The following is a 19,346-nucleotide window of genomic DNA, read 5'->3' on the forward strand; positions in this document are numbered from 1 at the left end:
CTACTAAAAATACAGAAATTAGCTGGGCGTGGCGGTGTGCACCTGTAGTCCCAACTACTTGGGAGGCTGTAGTCCCAACTACTTGGGAGGCTGAGATAAGAGAATCACTAGAACCCAGGAGGCGGAGGTTACAGTGAGCCGAGATCACGCCACTGCACTCCACCCTAAGCAACAGAGCGAGACCCTGTCTCAAAAAAAAAAAAAAAAAGACAAAAAAATTCCTAACTGCCACATAAATAGCAATTATCCACCTCAGGGAATGCATTCCTTAATGAGACCATGCAGACCTCGCATGTGCTTAGGCAGGAATGAATAAACCCCAGAATCCTAGGCCACACGTTTAAAACAGTCAAATAACGACCTTCCTATGTGGATTACAAGTTAAAAACAAAATGGACTCAAGTTAGTTTAGGTAGAAAAGGTGTGTGTTTACTGGCAAGGTTTGGGGAAGCTCCCTGTCTCTGGGAGGGCCAGACACCCAGGCTCAGGCGGGAACAAGCAAGGCAAAGCTCAGCCAAGGTCCTGCCACACCACAGGCTGCCCGAGTCACTGCAGCCACCACGGCCTCCCCTCAGTGGACAGTCCCCTCCCATGCGCCTGGGCTCTGGACCCTGAACACTGTCATGAGGACAATGCCCCATCAACTGGCCTAGCTGGCCCCAAGAGTCTTCACAAACAGAACCATTCTCCTGAGAAAATACCAGAATGGGTGGGGTTGATTGTGCTCAGATCATAGGCCCAATCTGATGGCCAGAGGTGGGGGAGGGAGGCTGCAGCCCCCTGGCGTCAGCACAAGGAGGTTGAGTCCTGCCTCGCATCTGCCTTTGACTCCCTCAAAAAGGAAGGGGACTTGGCACAAAAAAAGATAATTCTGCCATGAAGGAATGTGGAAAATAGGATTCGGAGGGTCCCTTCCAGTTCTAAAATACTATAAAGAGGCCAGGTGCAGTGGCTCACACCTGTAATCTCAGCACTTTGGGAGGCCAAGGCAGGTGGATCACTTGAGGTCAGGAGTTCAAGATCGGCCTGGCCAACACAGTGAAACCCCGCCTCTACTAAAAATATAAAAATTAGCTGGGCATGGTGGCAGGTGCCTATAATCCCAGCTACTCAGGAGGCTGAAGTAGGAGAATCGCTTGAGCCTGGGAGGCGGAGGTTGCAGTGAGCCGAGATCACGCCACCGCACACCAGCCTGGACAACAAAGCAAGACTGTCTCAAAAAAAAAATAATAATAAACAAAACACTATAAAGAGTCAGATGAAGATTTAATGCCTATCATCCTAAACAGAAAAGAAAGGTATGACTCTTACTAATTCAAATAATAAGGAATGAAGAGCCTATTTCCTCAATCTATTTTCATAGAGTATGATCTGATGAAAGCTATTCATTAAAACAAACCAAACAGAGTGTCTCTCTGTCAATGAGGCTCCTACTTTATTTATGTACTTCTAGATCCATTTGTCTAATTTTGGCTTGTGAAAAGGAAATGGAATTGATTTTCCGCAATGATACTAAATACAACGCTGTTATAATGTTCAGAACAGACAACAGGAGGGGAGCAGGGAGTCTGTAAGAGACTGCCAGGTGCAGGCATAACAAGCAGACAGATGTGATCAAATGGCAGCAGTTATCACAGGGTCAGATTTTGACTCAACATAGCTAATTCCTCGGAACATCTGAAGGAATCCAATCCTGGAACAAGTTTCACAACAAAACAGTACCTCCACCAATGGAGGCAGCCACTGCTAGGAAGAGAGCAATGGGCTGAATGTGTTCCCCCCAAATTCATATATTAAAAGCCTAATCCCAGTATGATGGTATCTGGAGGTAGGGTCTCTATAAGGTAATTAGGTCATAAGGGTGGAGCCCTCATGAATGGGATCAGTGCCTTCATAAGAATAGGCCAGAAAACTAGGTAGCTCTGTTTACATCATGTAAGGACACATGTAAACCAGAAAGAGGACACTCACCAAGGATTCTAATCTCAAACTTCCAGCCTCCAGGACTGTGAGACACAAATGTTTATTGTTTAAGCCACGCTGTATATGATAATTTGCTACAGCAGCTCAAACTAAGACACACAGCATGGAAAGCATCACTGGGAAAGTGGGTAGGCTGGCTAGGCCACCCTTCTAAGGTCCTGTCCAACTAGATTTCTAAAAAAATGATTTTCTAGAGTCTGAAACAAACAAAAGCTGAAATTAACAAGACAAAACTCTGAATTTGGACAAAAGTAATAGACCCAATATAGGATAATGTAGACCTGAGTCTTGGGGGTTTATTCGATGGACTACCTCACACAATCTGCGATTCCACTGTAAGAGCAGTGTCCAGCACCCAAACTGCTTGGACCGTCTGGGGGTTCTGAGTTCATCTCCGGGTTTCCCATTTTAAAAAGAACACTGACACGTGAAAGTATTGAGACAAGGGTGACAATGATGCAGAGGCATCTGAAAACCCCCTCAAGATGGGGATGATGACATAAGAAAAGAAAAGGGATCTAGATTTGTCTGCTTAGGCTGCTATAACAAGACAGCAGACTGAGTGGCTTAAGCAACAGACATTTTTCTCAAAGTTCTGAAGGCTGGAAGTCCAAGAGCATGGTGCCATCTGGGTTGGATTCTGGCGGCCCTCTTACTGGCTTGGAGACAGCCACCTTCTTGCTCTTGTCCTCAGATGGTCTTTCCTGTGTGTATACACTCTGGTGTCTCTTCCTCTTCTTGGAAGAACACCAGTCCTATTGGATTAGGGGCCCACCCTTATGACCCCATTTAACCTTAACTACCTCCTCAAATGCCCTACTTCCAAATACAGTCGGCACACTACGGGTTAGGACTTGAACATGTGAATTTTAGGGAGATACAAGTCAGTTCATAACAGGACTCAATCCTAAATATATGAAAGGCCATATCTGAAAAGGATACCAATTGGATCTTTATTGCTCTACATGGCAGAATTACACATGAAGTGGGAGTATTAGAGTTGGACTAGATGAAGTTTAAGCTTCTTCCATTCTGCTGTTATTATTAAACTATCGAATATGAGTTACTGAGGACTTACTATGAAACAAACTTTGTGCTGATCAAACCTTTCTGTCCATTCCGAGGTCGATACTACTATTATGGACCATTTACTGTTCTTTACAAACGGAGGCCTGCTCTTGCACAGTGTCACATTGCTGTTAAGTAGCAGAAGGACAGGATCCCAGACCATCAAACTCCAAAGCCACCCAATCTAGCTTTTAACCACTGAGTAGTCTACAATACAAATGAGAAAATAACTCCATTTACCAACAGAAAATCACACAGAAGAAAACTAAAATACTAATAACCATATTACCACCATCATTTATTTTTCTATGTACCAGTTGTCTCCATAGACTGTCAGAGTTAATCTTCACTTCAAGCCAAGGTAGGCATTATTATGTCTATGTTACAGATAAAGAAAAAGGCTCAAAAAGCCTTCCTCAAACTCAGACAGTGACTAAAAACATGCGGGCAACAGGATTCAAACCAACCTCTGAGTTATTTCAAATGCAAATCTTTTATGTCAATTACAATGCACTCCAACTAGGCTCTGACTTGGCTCAGGCCCTGGGATCTGATAGACTTCAAAATCCTCTGAAACTGACCACATTTCCCAGGGAGGGCCACATACAACCCAGACACTGCCTTTAAGAAAGAAAAAGATGCAAGGAGAGCAAATTCTATGAAATGAAATCAGGCTTTCCACTACCAAATACCGTGCCATTCGGCAAGAACTTAGGGAACCCCACTACGCACTAGTCCCAGGGAACACACAGAGCAACAAGCAAAAGGAAACCCCACTTCCCTGGATCCTACATTCTAGTGGAGGGAGACTGAAGGAACCAACCTCCAATATAACATATCAAGTCAAAAAAAAAAAAAAGCAGAGAGTGAAGGGGCAGAGGAACAGGGGTGGAGGGTTGAGTGCTGTTTCAGAATCAATGATCAGGCTGGGCTTGGGTTTAAACTGCTGCAAAGGAGCGCAGAAGACCTGCTAGCTATACATCCAGCAGGTCCTGCGGTCTTGACTACAGCCTGGTATTTCCTTGCTTTTCACTGGAGGAAAGGGTGGACCACGGTGCTAATTACAAACAGGTCAAAGGGAAAGAAAAATACAAAATCTTTTTCCTTGACCAGAAGGGAAGCAGTTACCATGCACTGTTGCCATGGCATTGGAGAAATAGAAAAAGCAACATTCTAAGTACCAGAGTATGAAGAGAAACACAACAGTGAGGAGAGGACAAGAGGCTGGCAGAGGTTTCACTCCCTGCAGTGCTGAGGCCTGCTGGGTGGCAGGTGGGAAGCAAAGCTTTCAAAAGGGACAAGGGTTGGAAGGGTGGGGAAGAGGAAAAGCTCAGCGGTATTAAGAAAAATGTCTCTGCCTAGTCCCCCCGTTTTCTACATCCCTAATATATCAGGGTACTTAATAAAATAGTTGCGGAAAAATCAAAATAAAAGAACACCAAGTTTCTGAAATGCACAGAAGGTTTCTAGATAAAGATTTTCTGAAATTTTTTTTTTTTTTTTTTTTTTTTTTTTGCCAATACGTACCATAGGCTTCAGCCAGCTAACTTACTACTAATGTGATTCTGTATGGCTCAGGAGCAGAAGGCTATAATTGGTGGGATGGAAGGAATATGCTAAAAGTCACGCAGAAGAGGGTTTGTAGCTGATTTCTGCCATTTACAACTATAGAACTATAGATAAGTCACTTGGCTTACCCAAGTCCCTTGTTCTTTATCTATAAGATTAAAATAGAATAAAAGAGATAACAAGTATAAAGGTTGACTTATGATAGTAATTTAATAAACATTCATTCCTTTCCTGAAACATTTCCAGTATCTTTTGCTCTAATACCATCAGTGTTGGGAAGGTTCATTCCACTGTTAGATAACTGATTTTATAAAATTTTAAAAATAGCACATATAGTCAAAATCCTTCTTAAGGCATGAACAGGCAATTCACAAAGGAAGAAATACTAACTGCAAATAAACATATGGAAAATGTCTCAATGTTAACTCATAATAAAAAAATACACATTGGCCAAGAGTTTTAAAAATAATATGTAATATCACTGGTTATTGAGAAATAGGCACCCCGTCATACCCTGATGGTCAACCTACTTTTATCATTCTTCTAGAGAGACAGAAAATATGAATCAATGCCTTAAAAATGTATATTCCCTTCCATCCATCATTTACACTTCTAAGAAATTTCCAAAGAAAATTCAATAATAAATGGATGTTCTTGATAGCATTGTAATGAAAAACTGGAAGGAACAAAAGTCCCACCATTCACATAAACTATAATATCACCATAAAATGTAAAATACAGTCATTAAAATGCTTATACTAGAAAGACATTTGCAATGCATAGGAGAATTCAAAATCTAATTTCTTTATTTTACAGAGAGCTTATAAAAATTATTAAAAATAAAACTATCCAATAAAACCATGAAGACAGTTTACAAAAAAAGAAATACAAATGCCCAATAAAGATACATTGTATAACCTTATTATTAAATAAATTACAAATTACATTGAAATACTATTTTTCACCAATTAAAAATTGTAGCCTCTGTGATACCCAGGACTAGAAAGGTATAGTGACACAAGCAATTTCATACCCTTGTGGTAGGAGTATATGTGGACATTACTAATGTTTACCAATACCAAGGCTTTCTCCATCTCTGACCCCCTTGAAGCTGGGCATATGTAGTTTGCAGTAGTCAAGATTCCAAAAGGGTTCAAATCACAGATTTCACTTACTACATGACACAAGAACTATTTAACCTCGTTATGTCTCAATGTCTTCAAACGTAAAACAGGGATAATAACAGTATCTACCTCATAGGGATATTTTGAGAATTAAATTCAAGCATAGTGCATGGCACACAGTATTACTAATAATAATAGAAATCACCGATCTTACTATGCAGCAGGCACTGTTCTATGCATTTACTCATAGTAGCTGATTTTATCACTCAATAAACAGTACCATTAGTATGAGAATATTGCCGCATTGCTTGTAATTGCAAATATCTGAAAACAATCAAATTGTCCATCAGCAGTGAAGGAGACAGTTAAACCAAAGTATACAAAGGACATATATGTGGCTGTTATAGAGAATGAGGTAGTTCTGTACATGCTGACAGAGAAAGATTTTTTAAAAAATAGGGAAAGACTATTGTTTGACTTTGTATTTAAAGTCTAACGGTTTGTGTGTGGTTAAGAAATGGCGGGTGGATCATTTGAGGTCAGAAGTTGGAGAACAGGCTGGCCAACATGGTGAAACTCCATTTCTACTAAAAATACAAAAATTAGCCGGGTGTGTTGGTACATGCCTGTAATCCCAGCTACTTGGGAGGCTGAGGCAGGAGAATCGCTTGAACACAGAAGGCAGAGGTTGCAGTGAGCTGAGACTGCACCACTGCACTCTAGCCTGGGCAACAGAGCAACACCCTATCTCAAAAAAAAAAAAAAAACATTGGGTTCTTGAGCCAGACTATCTGAGCTCATTTCCTACTAGCTGTATGGCTTTGGGAATTATCTTAAACACTTAGCCTCAGTATCCTCATCTGTAAAACAGGATTAATAATAGCAACTACTTCTGATGGCTTTTGTGGGGATTAAAGGAGCTAACAGATAAAACAGTCCCCCTGGCATACAGTCAGCAGCCAACTAATGTTATTTGCTTTATTACTAATCATTTTAACATGTCACATGGACTGAAAGATAATGGGCCTTTTTATTTTCTTTATACTTATCTGTATTTAAAAAGATAGATTTGTCTTTTGAAAATACAAAATTGTATTCTGATATGAGAGATGTATAGAACATGTCATATGAGAACTGTTAGTAAAAAACAGTATATACAGCCCAAAGTTATTTTTATTAAAATATATTTAATGTTATGTAAATAAGTGTACATTAAAAATTTAGACATGCACTAAAATATTACCAGTGGTCTCTCTGGGAGATGGATTATAAATTATTTATATTTTCAGACATTACTTATGCAATAAGATTTTAACTGTCGTAATTTATTTCCAACCATAGAAGCCACAAAGGAAGAGGTTAAACTGAGAGGCTTCCAATGATGTAACCAGAGATGTACTTTTGAGCAAAAACAAGTAAACAATACATGATTTACTGAGAACCCATATGTTCGATATCATGACGCTAGCAAGGAAAACAGCAATTGATCATCAGTACCTAAGACTGCCATTCTCCATTGGGCCAGGCTCCCACCTGACTTTAGGGAGGGATTTGAAAGCCAGAATTTGGCCCCAGGTAAATGTAATAGGAGCCAAAGCAGGTAACACCCCTCAGAGCTGAAGTTTGCTGAAAAGTCCAGAGGGCACTGCCTGCAAGGCTAAAAGCAACACTGCACGTCCACACGCTGGGTTTCAACACTTTTTTCACAGCAGCAAATCCATAATGGACTCTGAGCGAACTGGGAAAGAATAACTAAAACATTCAAAATACTTTCAGAAAATCAGTTTGTATTATGACTTCTCTTACAATGTCCAGCTCTAAGTAAGCAAGGCAGGTCACAGGATTTTGTTCAGATTTGCAAGTAGAAAGGGAAACGTGAGGTTATACTCAGGAAATCCTTTTGCTAAGATTCAAAAAATCTGAAAATTAACAAATTCTAAAACATGCACATTTCAATTTGCCCCTTCTCTCCTTAACATCTCTCCATAACCTGAGACAGCTACATCTACGACTGGACTGGACTAGAGGCAATAAATACAGACACAGTAACCTCAAGATGGGGTTTACAGTGCAGGAATGAGGAGGAGCCAATGGCAGGTATAGAATGTTCCCACACCTCAACCACTGCCAGGCTCCGCAGCTCACTGATGCGCCAGACGCTGCTTCAGAGCACCGCTTCATTGGTACCACTTCTGAGAAGCAGCAAAGCAGACATGCTTCTTTCTTTATCATCTTCTCTATCTCTCAATGACGACTCATTCTCTCTTTCAACCTCTCTCTCTTCCTCTCTCCTACCCTCTACCCTCATTCCCACCCCCTTATCACTACACTAAGGCCAGCAAGAGGCCACAACCACAGAAGAGCTTCCAGGCAGCAGCGAAGCAGTTCAGTCTCAAAGAAAGCCAGACAGGAGTCCAAATGCCTGTGTTCCTTCTGGAGTTCGCTATACGACCTCACTATAATCCCTTCACCACTGTGGGCTTATTTTCTCATCTGGAGGACGAATGGGTAAGAAGAGACTTCTGAGGTCTTTTTCCTGCTTTGAAATTCTGTGATTTCACAATAACTGAATACAGTCACTAAATGGGAAACCACCAGGACACTGGGGGGCAGCCAGCACATAGCCATCTTTGTTGTATTTTTCATTGCAGGCTTCCAAAATGTCTGTTGCCAAGAAGTATATCCAACTAGACCCTCGGCCCATGTTTTAATTTTTATACACTGTAATTAAAAGCAGAATGACTTGCTTTTACTTTGGATTATGTAATTTCTTTCTATTCATAATGAGCAGCTCTTACATGATGCCAAGTGAGTTTTCTCTTAGGCAGCACATTCTTACTCAACCAGAGAACTGTTGGCATTTGGATTAATAGAATCAATAGTATCTTTCATTCCAAAACCAGAAATTGCTGTTTTGATATGGTCTGCCCAACAGTTCTTCCAAGGAAAATATTTTTATTATTTTACTACTAATATCTCATTACAGCTTATACATGAGTGAAGCATTTATTTTTATATTAAATAAATCATGCTCTTTAAAATAAAAATGAATATATTCTTGTTAGAGCTCGGAGTTGAGGCCACTGACTGGCCAATGAACTCACAAGTGTAGACAGGGTGCTACGCAAGGGACAAGTTTTTCACTAACACCACAAGCGTCTCTGGCCCAATGAGTGGAGTTTAATAGAAATTCTTGCTACAACTAAAAGAAAGAAAAGAAGAAATAAAAGAATATACTCTCCTACTGTAAAATCCACTTAAGCAAAAGTAGGTTATCAGGTCTTTATTGCAGAAAGTGGCTTTTATTTCTTCTCTGCTGTGGAAACAAACCTCCAAATCATTGAAAGGTGGAACAGTATCCTTCTACAGAAATCGGATTTAATCTTGACAGAATTAAATAAGAATCACTCATTATACACTGATCTATGTTTTAGCAATTATACACTGATCTACGTTTTAGCAGATATTATGGAAAACACAAAGGTGTAACAGGTTCTCTGCCCTGCAAAGAGTTTACAATCTCATATGGAAATCAAATGTATACACATGATAAATGCTACTTAAAGACCTACTGCTTGCAAAACACCATGGAAGGCACGAGGTATGTGAGTGAGACTCCACCTCTGCCAAAAAGTTCCTCACAAGCTGGTGGGAAAGCCAGACCTGAGTAATCCAGACACTGCTAACCTCCCAAGACCACCTCCGCTGCACTTAGAGTGGGAAGTCCAGTGGCTTTCCTAGAAATGTGGTGGCTTCCAGGGTAGACAGACAGGGAAGGAGATGGAGGTAGCTTATCTTATGGTCACCTCTTGTCATTTCTCATCTCCTGGAGGTACTCCCTCTCTGTCAGGTGAAAGTAGCACCTAGTTGGGTGGGTTGGTTGGTTGGTTGGTTGGTTGGTTGGTTGGGTTTTATCAGTCTGACAATCTTTATCTTTTAATTGGTACATTTAGAACATACACATTTAATATAATTACAAATACATTAGGGTTTACATCTACCATTTTATTTGTGCTACTCATCTCATCTATTTTATCTTTCTCTCCTTTCTTGCATTCTTTTGATTTAGTTTTGTTTTTATTTTTCCCTCTCTCCCTCCACACATGCGCAAGTTTAGATGCTATACACTGCTTTTAGGCTTTCATTATCCTAGAAATTACAATAAATATATCCAACTGATCAAAGTGTAAAGTTAATCAGTTATTTGACCCTTCTGCCTGATCTTAGAACACTTGAATACTATTTACACCCTTCACTATCCCCACTCCTAATTCAGAACCTAATTCAGGTCCTAGTTTCAGAGAGTTCTTTGCACCCTGGCTCCCCTGTCCCTGCCCTCCTCCCCAGTGAGTTTCCCTTTGTTATGCCTGTCTTCCCTCCTAGACATTAAGCTACAACAGTCAATGACTGCTGGGCACCTAGGCTGTAACATAAGGGTCCACCAGGATACTGCTAGCCCTCAGCACCACATAATGGATACTCAATAAATATTTGTTGAATTAACAGACGAATGAAATATAGTGGTTTCAAGACATATAGAAATCAGGAAAGAAGCAAGAAAAGTCACAGGTCACCCCCCAACACACACACAAAAAAAGTCCACTCATTATTGAAGCAGAAAGACTACTATGGTGATTTAAAGAGTGCAGGCTCCAGTGCCAGACTAAATGAATTGAAGTCCAGATTCTATCACTTACTAGTGGGTGACCTTGGATAAGGTACTTAACATCCCTGTGTCTTTGGAAAATAGAGATAACCATAAAACAAACTCATCAGGTTGTTATAAGGAATAAGTAAGCTAGCACTTGAAAAGTATTTAGAATACTTCCTGTTAAGATTCTGTATTTACAGACATACTCTGGAGACTGTGTGGGTTCAATTCCAGACCACAACAATACAGTGAATATCACAATAAAGCAAACTCACAATAAAGTGAGTCACTCCAGTGATTCACAGTGAATATAAAAGTTGTTGACACTATACTGCCGTCTATTAACTATGGAAGAGCATTATGTCTAAAAAGAAAACAATGTCAAGCTACACATCTTGATTAAAAAATACTTTATTGCTAAAACAATACTGACAATCATCTGAGGCTTCAGTAAGTTGTAATCTTTTTGCTGATGAAAGGTCTTGCCTCAATATTGATGTCTGCTGACTGATCAGGGTGGTAGCTGCTGAAGGCTGGGGTGGCTGTGGCAATTTAAACAGTAAGACAAAAATGAAGTTTGTCACATCAATGGTCTCTTAAGACAAAAGATTTCTCTGTAGCATACAATATTGTTTGACAGCATCTTACCCACAGTAGAGCTTCTTTCAAATCTGAAGTCAATCCTCTCAAACCCTACCACTACTTTATCAACTAAGTTTATGGAATATTCTAAATCATTTGTTAACAACTGAACAATGTTCACAGCATCTTCACCAGGAGTAAATCCCATCTCAGGAAACCACTTTCTTTGTTCATTCATAAGAAGCTACTCCTCATCCACTAATGTTGCATCATGGAATTGTAGTAATTCAGTCATATCATCAGGCTCCATTTCTAATTCTAGTTTTCTTGCTATTTCTATCAAATCTTAGCTACTTTCTCCACTGCAGTCTTGAACTCACCCCTAAAGTTATCCATGAGGGTTGGAATCAACTTCTTCTAACTCCTATTCATGTTAGTATTTTGATGTCCTCCAATGAATCACGAATGTTCTTAATGGCATCTAGAATGGTGAATTCTTTTCAGAAGGCTTTCAATTGACTTTGCCCACATCCATCAGATAAATTACTATCTATAGCAGCTACAGACTTACGAAATATATTTCTTAAATAATAAGACTTAAAAGTCAAAATTACTTCTTGATCCATTGGTTTCAGAATGAATGCTGTGTTAACAGGCATGAAAACAACATCCATCTCCTTGTAGATTTCCATCAGCGCTCTTGGGTGACTAGGTGCATTGTTGAAGAGCAGTGATAGTTTGAAATAAACATTCTTCTAAGCAGTAGGCCTCAACAGTTGGCTTAGAATATTCAGTAAACCATGCTGCTAATAGACGTCCTGTCATACAGGCTTGGTAGTTGCATTTATAGAGCACAAGTAGAGTAGATCTAGCATAATTCTGAAGGGCCCTAGGATTTTTAGAATGGTAAATGAGCAATGGCTTCAACTTCAAGTCACCAGCTGCATTAGCCCCTAACAAGAGTCAGCCTGTCTTTTGAAGCTTTGAAGCCAGGCATTGACTTCTCTGTAGCTATGTAAGTTCCAGACGGCATCTTCTCCCAATAGAAGGCTGTTTTGTCTACATTGAAACTCTGATGTTTAGCATAGCCTCATTCATCAATGGTCTTAGCTAGATCTTCTGAATAACTTGATGCAGCTTCTACATCAGCAATTGCTCTTTCACCTTTATGTTATAAAGATGGCCTCCTTCCTTAAACCCTATGAACCAATGTCTGCTAGCTTCCAATTTTTCTTCTGCAGCCTCCTTACCTCTACCTCTCTCGGCCTTCACAGAATTGGAGGCTTGCTCTGAATTAGGTTTTGTTTTACGTGAATGTTGTAGCGATTTGATCTTCCATTCAGATGACTCAGATTTGCTCCATATCAGCAATAAGGCTTCTGATTTCTTATCTTTCATGTATTCACTGAAGAAGCACTTTGAATTTCCTTCCAGAACTTTTCTTTTACATTCACAACTTGGCTAACTGTTGGTGCAAGAGACCTAGCTTTTGGCCTGGCTTCAACATGCCCTTCTCACTAAGCTTAATCATTTATTTGATTTCAAGTGAAAAACATGCAACTGTTCCTTCCATGTGAACACTTAGAGGCCATTATAGAGTTATGAATTGGATTAATTTCACGTTGTTGTGTCTCAGGGAATAGTGGGACAGAGGAAGGACCAGTCATGGAGCAGTCAAAACATACGACATTTATTAAGTTCTCCATCTTACATGGACACAGTTCTTGGTGTCCCAAAGCAATTACAAGAGCAACATCAAAAATCACTGACTGGTGCAGTGGCTCATGCCTGTAATCCTACCATTTTGGGAGGCCGAGGCAAGAGGATTGCTTGAGTCCAGGAGCTGAAGACCAGCCAGGCAACATAGCCAGACTCTGTCTCTGCAAAAAAAAAAATGTTTTAACTAGCTGGATATGGTGGCATGTGCTATAGTCCCAGCTACTAAGGAGGCTGAGACAGGAGGATCTTCTGAGCCCAGGAGTTCAAGGTTACAGTGAAATATGATTGTGCTACCATACTCCAGCCTGGGCAACAAAGTGAGACACTATCTCATTATTTAAAAAAAAAAAAAAATCACTGATCACAGATCATAACAATAGATATAATAATAATAATGAGAAAGTTTAAAATATTACAAGAATTACAAAAAGGTGACAGAGAGACACAAAGTGAGCACAGTGGGAAAATGATGCTGAAAGACTTGCTCAACACAGAGTTGCCACGAACCTTCAATTAAAAAAAAAATAATAATAATAATACCTGCAAAGCACAATAAAACAAGCTATGCCTATATGTTTACAATAGAGCTGACTCTCTAGTTGTTAAACCACATAACTGAACTACACAATTCTCAACAGATCCTTACTTAAAGCCCAGGTATTCATACATTAAAATGATCCTAACATAATGTCTTTACATTATGGTACAAATTTATAGCCCATGAAGACAACATCACTGCATTAAAATATTTGAAAACAATCAACCAGAATTATTTTTAAAAGTTAAACAGTATTAAGTGCATGCATTAAAAATACCAAAAAAAGGGGCAGTAATACATTTTTTAAAGAATGCTCTCAAAAAATGTTATCAAAGAAACCATTTGAGCATTTGAAGGAACAACTTTCAGTTTTTAAAATGAGGCCATAATATAATTTTGTGAATTTTGTAGTCTTACCAAATTGTATTATAATTCCTTAAGTGTAGCTATAAAGTGTTGAGGTTTTTAAATTTTTTCACATTTGAAATTATCCAAATAATAAAATTAAATATTCATTATTATCCCATAAGACAGACAAAAAAGATCATACTCCTGCCAACCTGACTGTGGGGTAGTACCGCCAGGCTGCAGTGCACAAGGCAAAGACCTTGGAGGCTGTGAAGGCAGCCAACACTTCCAAGTTTCCCCCTCATAGATCCACCAACTTAACCAGCTCAATGTCACCAGGAAATGGTCCTAACCCTGACCCATCACACTTCGCTTTTTTGTTTTGGCGGGGGGGACAGAGTCTCACTCTGTTGCCCAGGCTGGAGTATGGTAGTGTCATCTTGGATCACTGCAACCTCTGCCCTACAGGTTCAAGCGATTCTCGTGTCTCAGTCTCCCGAGTAGCTGGGATTGCAGGTGCTCGCCACCACACCCGGCTAATTTTTATATTTTTAGTAGAGATGGGGTTTCGCCATGTTGGCCAGGCTGGTCTCGAATTCCTGAGCTCAAATGATCTGCCCGCCTTGACCTCCCAAAGTGCTGGGACTACAGGCGTGAGTCACCGCGCCCGGTCATCCTTCGCTTTTATAGAGTGGAGGGCTGCCCTGTCTTTACCTGGTTCTGGAACTGAAACACTATAGCTCCTATAAAATTATGAGCCTTTGGAGTCTCATTAAAATGAACAAACATAAGCACAGAGATCTGCATATAGAATATCTGGGGCCCTAAATTCCCTAATACTTAAGAATACAATCACTGTCCTATTGTGTTTGTTGCTTATTTATCCTAATAGGAAGGCACCACGAATTCCCTAGTTAAGAGATGATATAAAACATATTTTGAATGAAAGCTGCAATAAAGCTACAAACTATGATTTGGGGTCTTTGCTTAAGTCTGAGATACTTGGGAACCTTATCATGAAACATTAGTTTACTTGTCTTTTGTCAAGAGTAATTGCCTAAACTTGAATAGAAATATGAGCTTTCTCAGTTAAACATACTCCTAAAAATAGCATTTTCTTCTGGGATTTGACTACTAAAAGCAGACATTTAAATGAAGTCAATGGCACTTATCAGAAAAAAATCATTTTTTAAGTTGTAATGAGATCTTTTCTAAATATTAAAATATTAGAATGACGTATTTCATTTTCCTAGAAGCCAATTAAATATCTCCTATTTAGTTTGGACATTCATGGATACTTTTTTTAATGGATACTTTCTAACTCTAAATTAATAGTATTATAATTACATTTTATTATCAAAGTTTGCTGTCAATATTCTACCTCACTTTGTTACTCAAAGTTCTATTTAAAGACCAAGATTACAGTTGTATCTAAAATTCCTAGGTCACAAAATGTAGAGTAGCACAGAAGTAGAACCTTAAAATACACACTGGATAATGATGTAACAAAACCTCATTAACTTAGATTAATTGTGCAGGGTCAAAATGAATTTAGGAGTTTTATCTTAAAAAGAAAATAATTTTGATGCTTTCACATACAGAGAATAACTGAAATAGGGTTAACAGTAGAGGTCCCTGGAGAAACTGCATTAATGAATAGATATAAATGACTGTAATTAGAATTTCAGTTATCAAGTTTTCAAAGGCACATAAATTGTTTTCACCCCTTGGTGTTAAGTTTTTTACTTGTTTTTGTTTGTGTTTTTATTTTGTCTTTACTGTCAAATACTGGGTACCTCATATGAGTTGCACTGTGTTTCTGATTTAATTCCCAGAACACACTTGCAAGGTTGGTATTATTACCTCATTTTGTATCAGAAAAATACACTCAAGGATCAGAGAATTCAGTAAGGTCTCTCTGGCTTTTTCTGCTTCACTACACATTCTCATGAAGTCCATAAGCTCTTTCTTGAGATAAAATGGTCTCAACAAAAAAAAAAAAAAAAAAAAAAGTTCAATGTTTGAAAAAAAAAATCTCACAAGCATTTTATTAATGGTGCTGTATTTCTTTATCTGGTTAGCAGATAGATTACTATGGCTGTTTTTGAAGAGTTATACACTTCACTTATCGCTGAATGCCCCTAAAGGATTCTTTAAACCCAGCGGGCTAATGTAGCCATTTGCAAACTGGGTACAAAAGAGAGTACTCCATTAAGAGAAGACCAAGATGAGGCAGAACAAACAGTCAGCAGTGGGCAGATAAGGAACTTGTTCCCATGCCCAATCCATGAGGACTTGAGGAAAATCAACTCACTTTTCCGGACCTCACACACCGTGGGCCTACTTTAACCCATTTATGCCTAGTGTTCCATTATTGGAACGCTAAGCTTGTGGGAGTTATGTACATCCTACTGCTCAAGGTCATCGCCAAGGTCTGATTTGTTTACAAAAAAATTTGCAACCTCCAGCACAAATGGGTTAATGGTGCTGTCACAGGGAGGCGAACAACATACTATGCATAATAGTGCTTTGCAAACTATACCTAATAATTTGGTAAAACATTTTCACTCCACACTTTTATTTTTAAAAGATATACAACACTCGTGGTATTATTTATTGTGTTTTAGAAGAAAATTTTTTGAAGTTTAGCTTAAATTTTAAAACTACCAGGAAATAAATGAGATTTATTTTACAGAAATTTATTTTCTTTTTTAATTTTTTTTTTTTTATATATTTTTTTTAAGACGGAGTCTCGCACTTTCGCCCAGGCTAGAGTGCAGTGGCGTGATCTCGGCTCACTGCAAGCTCTGCCTTCCAGGCTCACACCATTCTCCTGCCTCAGCCTCCCAAGTAGCTGGAACTACAGGCACCTGCCACCATGCCTGGCTAATTTTTTGTATTTTTAGTAGAGACGGGGTTTCACCGTGTTAGCCAGGATGGTCTTGATCTCCTGACCTCGTGATCCACCCGCCTCGGCCTCCCAAAAATCTCTGCCTGTAATCCCAGTACTTTGAAAAGACAAGGCAGAGGATCATTTGAAGCCAGGAGTTCAAGACCACCCTGGGCAACACAGTGAAACCCCATCTCTACAGATAATTTCTAAAAGCCAGCCAGGTGTGGTGGCACGTGCTATAGTCCTAGCTACATAGGAGGCTGAGGTGAGAGAATCACCTGAGCCCAAGAGGCAGCAGCGAGCCGTGACTGCATCACTGCACTCCAGCCTAGGCAACAGAGCAAGACCACGTGTCAAAAAAAAAAAAAAAGAAAAAGAAGGAAAATAATAAATCCGTTTTGCAAAATGAGCTGCAATTACATAATCTAACTCTGAGTGTACACACAAAATACAAAACAAGGGCCTAGGCTTTAAGTTGCTCATTCTTTCAACAAATATTTATATAGTACCTACTATAAGCCAAGCACCATGCTAGCAATGGGGCAATAACACTGAACAAAACAAAGCCCTTAACTGCTAGATATATTTGAATCCCTTGCATTTAATAGTGCTTGGCACACAGTAAGCACCAATGAATGTTAGAAAAAGTATATATATATATATATATACATGAATAAGTTAGGTGTATAAAGGTGACTGGAAAGCAGCCTGTCACTAGAAAAGCTGCTTGAATTGAATTCTGACTACATAAAACATGCAAGTCCTTTGCAAAGATTTGACTAAAAGTGTCCTGATAAGTCTGCTCCACTAGAATCGTGTAGTAAAGGAAATGAAAGGAAAAGCATGAAAGCCCTATCCCCAAACTGCGAATAAGACATTCCTGCCTCTCTGCTATCTTGGAAATAAAAGTGTAACCGATGAAAATGCGACAAACAAATCTCTAATTTAAAAAATAAATAAGCCCGTAAGTGGAAAACCTGCTTTTCATCAATCAAATAAATCAGGGAAGGCAGCATTTCCAGGCCATTGCCCTTGGGTCTACCACAGCACTTAGGAAATGGCTTTCCTAATTAGTCTAATCATCACTTCTGTTCTACATGGTTGTAGCTGACTAATTACCCAACTCAAAAATGCTCACCCAACCCCCATGCCAAGCTCCTCCACAGCTCTATTTCCAATCACACTACTTAAACCATTATTCACAAGAACATTAATGACACTATCACATGTTTAAAAAGTGTTGACTTGAAGGTGTAGAAGAGAGTTCCCAAACTTTGGGACTTTTTTACCTTAGAAACTTTTAAGGAATAGAAATATGCAAATAAGAGCAGGGAAAATAACTTTGGTTTCTGAAATTCTCTTAATCATTGTTTTACAAGTCTACAGCAATGGAAAAATGACATAGAACAAAAAGCGTGTGTTTGTCCGGGAATGTGAGCGCTTGCCATTTTGCCATGGGGGCTTCAAAGCTGACTGCAAGCCAGGGCCGAGCCCACCATGTGACTGTCACTGTGTTCTAATAAACAGCAGCCTGCATGGTCGGGACTCCAGGTAAAGATAACTTGGGTTCTGTAGGCATTCTTTTTCAGACGGCCTCTATTCAGTTCCTCCGGTTTTAAAATTCTCTTAGGAAGAAATAAAGAGCATGCCAGAGATGACAAAGGCCATGGATGTAAAAACACAAGGTAGCAGGGCTGAGTCTCAGTAACCAGTGAGCACCTCCTGTGCACTGGAGCTAGACACTGCGCAATGTTCTAGAAGCCATTTTTTGTTCTAGAACAATTTTTGAAGTGGTTTCATTTGCCCTATTACCTCAGGTGGGTGTCGCTGAGTGACCGGACAGATTTCTTCTGCTTTCAGTCTCTTTTCATGGGTCCTTCAGAATGAGTTTTGGAAAGGAGAAAAACAAAAAGAGACCAGAAGGAACTGAGAAGCTCAAAGCATCAAAGGTGAATAAATTTGGTATTTTGTTCTACTTTTAACATGTAGAAGAGCATCAAAGAAAAAAGAAACACAGATTTTAGTCAGGAAACAAAAATTACCCAAAATAGCAAGTATAGGTTAGATGATTTAATGAGAATGCTAGGGATTAAGAGAATGTCCCAGCTCTATTAATAAATTATCTTGGGCAAATCTCCTTAGCTCTGAGGTCTAATTACATTTTCTATGCTCATGGTACCTTTTTCTTACATAACTTGCATCATCTGAAACAAATCTAAAAACCAACAACAATAAATATCCTAACAAATGGCACTTGTTTTTGTTCCTTTAAGCCACCTCTCAAGAGCCACTCTGCAAGTAGGATTTGGATTAACTACCTACCTGATACATGTCCAACCAAGTGGCTATTCTAATGCCTCAGCACTGTGCTAGAATCAATGGTGAAGAAAGATGAAATGCTGCCTTATCTTTGATCTAAGAAGCTTATAGTCTAGGTGGAAGGATGTGAGTAACACAAAGCAATATCCAACAAGAGTGCTACATCTCAATAAATGGCAACTCCAAGAATCCCCATTAATTGAGGCAGAAATCTATGTCATTCTTCCTTTCCTTACACCCCATCAATCATCAGGTTCTGTTGATCTACACAAAATGTGGCTCATTTGTCTTTCCACTTGTCTGTAGCACAGCTGCCACCATCCCTGTCCAAGAAACCTTCATCTCTCACCTACAAAAGCTCCCTGATTAATCTCTCTGCTTCCTTTCTTGCCCTCTTCAATCCATTCTTCACAGGGCATGCAGAGTGATCTTTTTAAAAGGCTAAACTTCTTAAACCTCTTCAATGACCTTCCATTTTCATAGGATAAAATGCAGGTACCCTCCTTTAGCCGTAAGGCCCTGCATGATCTGGCTGGCCCCAGCTTATCTTTG

The 19,346-nt window shown here is 39.4% G+C and overlaps 1 protein-coding gene and 1 non-coding gene across 8 annotated transcripts in view; one reads left to right on the plus strand and one right to left on the minus strand.

The window, feature by feature from the left end:
• Positions 1 to 19,346, minus strand: part of PSD3 (pleckstrin and Sec7 domain containing 3) — a 727,754-nt gene that overhangs the window by 462,684 nt on the left and 245,724 nt on the right. The window lies entirely within an intron of this gene.
• On the plus strand, positions 8,798 to 8,948 carry LOC112134786 (small nucleolar RNA SNORA62/SNORA6 family). The gene has a single exon (XR_002916137.1). It is a non-coding gene; the product is annotated as a small nucleolar RNA SNORA62/SNORA6 family (small nucleolar RNA).

The sequence above is a fragment of the Pongo abelii genome, chromosome 7, assembly GCF_028885655.2.
Source record: "Pongo abelii isolate AG06213 chromosome 7, NHGRI_mPonAbe1-v2.0_pri, whole genome shotgun sequence".
Taxonomy (NCBI): domain Eukaryota; kingdom Metazoa; phylum Chordata; class Mammalia; order Primates; family Hominidae; genus Pongo; species Pongo abelii.